The 6,522-nt window shown below is 38.5% G+C and overlaps 1 non-coding gene across 1 annotated transcript; it reads left to right on the top strand.

Moving 5' to 3' along the window:
- The first annotated feature begins 5,637 nt into the window (after positions 1–5,637).
- On the top strand, positions 5,638–5,744 carry LOC112510613. Its single transcript, XR_003068992.1, has one exon. It is a non-coding gene; the product is annotated as a small nucleolar RNA R71 (small nucleolar RNA).
- Positions 5,745–6,522: the final 778 nt, after the last annotated feature.

Genomic DNA, 6,522 nt, shown 5'->3' on the forward strand with positions numbered 1-6,522 from the left:
TGGTCGAGTGACTCCTTCAGTTGAGACATCTGCTGGTCTGTTGGAGCACAAGAGACGGGTTGATCAGATACCCGCTCCAGTCGACTGCAGGTTGTTGATGGAATATGGAGTTGATATTCTGAAGTAATCACTACCTGAGAGGTAGAGTCTTCAAACAAGGTTTGTTGAGGGATCTTGAATAATACCTTCAAGTTACCTTCTTCAGCGACTGCCTTGCCTTTCGACTCGGGGTCCTAGTTCCCTGATGGAGTCGATTCACCTTGCCTTTGCTCCCTTTGGGATGCAGAATCCCCGAGAGCAACACCTTTGGTGACGGTTGATGGCTTCTGGAACTTGATGGTAAAGTCATCACCATCATCATCGTCGTCGTCACCATCATCATCTTCATCATCGTCTTCATCTTCATCAACATCATCATCATCACCAGTAGCAGTGACGGAATGGGCATCATCCCTAGGGATGGCATCTACAACCTCAGCTTAAACAKCTTCGGTGGTAGGGATTACAGGAGCAGCAACTGCTTCAGCTCCGCGAGCCTCAGCTTCAACTGCAACTTTTGGTCATACTAGGCCAATAGCCTGAGAAGCTGTAGGAGCAGCATCAGATGATTCACTAGCATTGGACCTCATCTCCCCCTCTCTGGCTAAGGCTCGAGAGAATTGGCCAGAGAGTTCGTCCAAGCGCTGACGCTGGAGAACCATTGAATCCTCCAGCCTTTGCAAAGCATTGGCTAGAGTTGTCGTTGCCTTACGTGTCTCATGGAGCTGAGCACGATTATTGGCAGAGAAAGAAGGTGCAATCACTGGAGCTGGTTGACGGACAGCATCCAGGATTTGTTGAAGAAGACCAATTTACTGATCATCTATAGCCTGAGCATCGTCAGCCCTCTAATATATTACATATTATGAAATAAATAGATAATTATTCTAGAAGGAAAAATAAAATTAAAAGCTTAATCTAAAAATAAAAAATGAAAATGAAAAATGAAAATAAAAATAAAAATAATAACTTATAAATATATAAAAACTAAACATTCATAATGAACTATTATTTTAGAAAGATAACCTCAATAGGTTGCACAACAATCAGGGACTCAAAGAAAGGTTTTACTGTTTGTCCATTCACTTTGAAAGTAGTACCCCTCTACGGATCTATCAGGTCAATTACTCCATAGGGGTATACTTTTGCAACAACAAAAGGTCCGGTCCATCGGGAATTCAGCTTTCCCAGAAATAACTTTAACCTTGAATTGAACAACAAGACTTTTTGGCCTTCTGTGAATTCTCTTGGAAGAATCTTTTTATCATGCCATTTTTTGGTATTTTCTTTGTATAGCTTAGCATTTTCATAGGAAAAATTCCTATGCTCTAATTCCACAGGTAAATGACAAGCTTTTCCGAAGACCAATGTATAGGGAGACATACCAATAGGGGTTTTGTAAGCAGTCTGGTAGGCCCATAACGCATCATCTAATTTAGAGGCCCAATCCTTTCTATGTGGTTTGACTACTTTGGCCAAAATCTCTTTTATCTCCCTATTTGACAATTCAGCTAATCCGTTGGTCTGAGGATGGTAGGCAGTTGCTACCCTATGCTTGATGTCATACTTATCAAGGACTTCTTCTAACATGTTGTTGAAGTAAGTGCCTTCATCACTAATTAAGGCACGAGGTGTACCAAATCTAGTGAATATGTGCTTTTGTAAAAACTTAACAACTGTTTTAGCTCATTGGAATGGCAAGCCATGGCTTCCACCCATTTGGACACATAGTCCACAACAACCAATATGTAGGCACAATTATTGGACAGAGGAAAATGTCCCATAAAGTCTATACCCCAAACATCAAATAATTCTATTTCTAGGATTACGTTTAAAGGCATTTCATTTCTTCTAGAGATATTTCCACTCCCCTAACACTCATTGCAACTTTTCACAAAGTTTTGAGCATCATTGTGCAAAGTAGGCCAGTAGAATCCTGATTGTAAAACCTTGGATGATGTCCTACTCTCTCCAAAATGTCCTCCACAAGGTCCTGCATGGCAGTGCTGTAGAACTGATGGTACTTCCTCTCCTGGGATGCATCTTCTAATCACCTGATCTGCACAAATTTTAAACAAGAAAGGGTCATCCCATAAATATTTCTTTGAATCATAGATGAGCTTCTTCTTTGATACTTATTAAATTCCTTGGGAATAATCCCACAAGCTAAGTAATTAACAAGATCAGCAAACCAAGGTACTATAGTATGATTAAGAACCAAAATTCTTTCATCTGGAAATACTTCACAGATGTCACTACTTTGAACTGGTTTGTCTTGTTTTTCCAATCTTGACAGATGGTCGGCCACATGATTATCCACTCCTTTTCTCTCTTTTGACCTAACACTACTCCAACTGCCCGGTCACTAGCATCACACATCATTTCAAAGGGTTTGGACCAATCAGGTGTTATTACCACATGAGCAGTGACCAATGCTTCTTTTAAAATGTTGAAAGCTTTTTTACAATCTTCATTAAAATTGAAAACATGGTCATGTTGTAATAATAAACAAAGAGGTTTTGATATTTTTGAAAAATCTTTAATGAACCTCCTATAAAAACCTGCATGTCCTAGAAAACTTCTATTCCCTTTTACAGTTGTTGGTTCAGGTAACTTTTCAATTACCTCTAACTTTGCTTTATCAACTTCAATGCCTCTTTTGGAAATTAAATGCCCTAACACTATGCCTTCTTTTACCATAAAGTGACACTTTTCCCAGTTCAAAACCAAATCTGTTTCTTCACATCTTTTAAGACTTTTTTCAAGGTTTTGCAAACATAGGTCCTATGATGTCCCATAAACTGAAAAATCATCCATGAAAATTTCCATGGAGTGTTCTAACATATCTGAGAAAATAGACATCATACACCTTTGGAAAGTGGCAAGGGCATTATAAAGTCCAAAAGGCATTCTTCTAAAAGCAAAAGTTCCATATGGACATGTGAAAGTAGTATTTTTCGGATCATCCGATGCTATGGCAATTTGATTGTAACCGAAGGAGCCATCTAATAAACAGTAAAACTCTATTCCTGCTAGTCTATCTAACATTTGGTCTATGAAGGGTAATGAAAAATGGTCTTTTTGAGTGGCTTTATTAAGCCTTCTATAGTCCATACATATCCTCCAACCAGTTACTGTTCTAGTAGGTATAAGTTCATTCTTCTCATTTGGTACAATAGTGACTCCACCCTATTTGGGTACACATTGCACAGGACTGACACAGGTACTACTAGCAATAGGATAAATTATGCCAACGTCAAGCCATTTTAAAATCTCTTTTTTGACAACCTCCTTCATGACAGGATTACGCCTTCTTTGAGGCTCAACGGATGTGAAACTTTTGTCTTCCAAAATAATTTTATGTTGACAAATGGTGGGACTTATCCCTTTGAGGTTATCAATGGTCCATCCTATGGCTTTGGTATGAAGTTTCAACATGTCAACCAACTTTTCTTCTTGGTCAGCTTCAAATGATGATGAGATAATGACTGGCAACTTCCCTGAATCTTCTAAAAAGGCATACTTCAAATGTAAGGGAAGTTGTTTTAATTCTAAATCTGGGGCAACATCTAAGGAAGGAACAAGAATCTTCCTATCCTCAGTTTCTAAAACTTTAAAAGCAGTAGATTCTTGCGGTGTTTCTATTTCCTCAAAATCTTCCTCTTCATCGCTATCAGTCTCAGATAAACCTAAGATTTCCCCCAAACTTTTCTCTTGACACCAGGTTTCTATCAGACTCAAAGTAGAACACTCTTCTCTTTCTTCCGGGTACCTAAGGGAATTAAAAACATTAAAAGTCACTTGTTGATCTTGGACTCTCATGGTTAATTCTCCCTTCTATACATCTATCAATGTTCTGCTAGTAGCTAGGAAAGGTCTCCCTAAAATGATGGGAATGTCTTTATCTGCTTCAAAGTCTAGTATGCTAAAATCAGCTGGGAAAATAAACTTATCAACCTGAACTAGGACATCCTCAATTTTTCCTCCGCGATAGGCTATGGACTTATCAGCTAACTGAAGAGTTACAGTTATAGGTCTAGCTTCACCTACGCTAGGGTATTGAAGACAGATAAAGGCATCAAGTTTATACTAGCACCTAAGTCACATAGAGCTTTTCCTATCTCTTTTCCTCCAATTGAACAAGGGATTGTAAAACTTCCAGGATCTTTCATCTTAGGAGGGATTTTAGTGGACAACAAAGCACTGCAACCTTCAGTCAGAGCTACAGTCTCATATTCAGTCAACTTTTTCTTTTTACTCAAAATGTCCTTTAAAAACTTTGCATAACTTGGCTTCTGCTCAGTTGCTTCAACCAAGGGTATGTTTATGTGCAACTGTTTGTAAACATCCAGAAACTTTTTAAATTGTAATTCTTCCTTTTGATTCCTTAATCTTTGGGGATAAGGAATATAGGAGTGACTTGAATAGGAGAAGTAGTCTTTTGAAGAGTTGGTGCTGGAATCGGTTTCAAAACTGGTCTTACAATTGGTTCTGATTCAGTTCTATCATGAGTTGTCTTGGGTTCATCAGGAAGTAACAATGGAAAATCTGATCTTTCTGGAATGGTCGTACTATCTATGGGCCTGACTATGGGTTGAGGCTTACTAGTACTCTCCGAATGTTTCACAGGAATGGTAGTCACAAAATCTGGTACAGAGGTAACTGAATCTTGTTCTACACTTTTCTTTTCAATCTCTGCTTTGTTTGTTTTTTTTTTTTTGTTCTTTTTGGGTATTTTCTAAATAACTCTTTCCACTCCTTAAAGTAACAACCTTAACATGCTCTTTCCCTTCCCTCTGAGGTATCTCTATGTCACTAGGTAGAGAACCTACCGGTCTTTTTCTTATCTCCAAAGCCATTTGTCCCATTTAAGTTTCGAGATTTTTAATTGAAGCTTGAGTTTGGGTTATAAAACCCTTCATCATTGCTTCCAAAGAAGTAGATGACTCAACTTGCTGTTTGGGATTGCTTTGGAAAGAAGACTGATGATTCTAAAAATTAGCATGTTGATTATTATGATTGCCTTGATGCGCTTGTGAGTGAAAATTAGATTGGCCTTCTTGTTGAAAATTGGACTGTCCTTGTGGTTGAAAATTGGACTGTCCTTGAGGATTTTGCATTGGCAGATTACGAGCTGGACTATGCTATGAAAAATTTGGATGATTTTGCCATCCCAGATTATAAGTCTGTGAAAATGGTCCAGTTTTGTTGACATAATTTACATGCTCAGGATTTCCAGGACAATGCTCAAAAGAGTGACCTTCACCATAGTACACGCATTGCACAGATTGAACATTAGGATTAAAGGTATTAGCATCAGATTGCACATGCGGGCTAGATGTTAAATTTGAAATTAGCTTAGTGATCTGAGCTGTTAATGCCGATACATCATCTACCTCATTTATTCCAGCTATTTTCTTCAGTGGCATTGCACGTGGGTCAAACCATTGTCCGTTATTATTAGAAATCTTTTCAAGTATGTCAAAACCTTCATTATAGGTACAAGCTGTGAAAGCTCCGCCTGCAGTAGCATCGAGCATTTGTCAAGCAACAACATTTAAACCGTTGTAAAATGTCTCTAGCTGTATACAGTACGGAATGCCATAGTGAGGGCATTTTCTAAGCAGCTCTTTATGCCTTTCCCATGCATCAGGAACTGCTTCATCATCCAGTTGTCTAAAAGTACAGATTTCATTCCTGGACTTAGCATTCCTCGTGGGTGGAAAATACTTTTTCAAAAACTTTTCTGCCATTTCATTCCATGTAGTCACAGAGTYTGGTTGCAAAGAATTGTACCATGCTCTTGCTCGATCCCTTAGTAAAAATGGAAAAAGTTTTAGTCTCAGAGCATCTTCTGAAACATCAGGGATGAGAAAAGAGTATGTGATTTCCATAAAAGAACGTAGATGAGAATGAGGATCTTCAGAAGATAAACCAGCGTTCTGGCCGTTTGTTTGAAGCATTTGAAACATCTGTGGTTTAAGTGAAAAATGGGTGGCACCAATGGTAGACTTACGTATTCCTGTGTGCAGTTGAGTAAAGTTAGGAATAGCATACTCCATAATGCCACCATTTTTAGCATTTGCAAGACGAAAGATGTTTTGAGCTTCATCCTCATGTGGAATATTTGGTTCATTTCTAATTATACCTTCTCCGTCAATAATCACATTTTCAGCCATCGTTTCAGAGTTTAAAGCTCGAAGAGCTCTTTGCACTCTTCTTCGTTGTCTGAAAGTTTGTTCAATATCCGGATCAAGTGGAAAAAATTTACCGTGCGACAGCCTTGGCATACACGGTGCGTTCACAAAAAGATAGTAGAAAAACTAACTTTTACAAACTTTACTTTTAAAAAGAAAAACTTCAGCGTGCTATCCCCGACAACGGTGCCAAAAACTTGCTCGTCGGTTTATTCAACCTTAGATTTCAACACAAAAATAGAACCCGACGCAAGTATACACCTTGAACTACTGTCGTCTCGTAACA

Source organism: Cynara cardunculus, assembly GCF_001531365.2.
Source record: "Cynara cardunculus var. scolymus isolate 2C chromosome LG 3, CcrdV1, whole genome shotgun sequence".
Classification (NCBI taxonomy): Eukaryota; Viridiplantae; Streptophyta; class Magnoliopsida; order Asterales; family Asteraceae; genus Cynara; species Cynara cardunculus.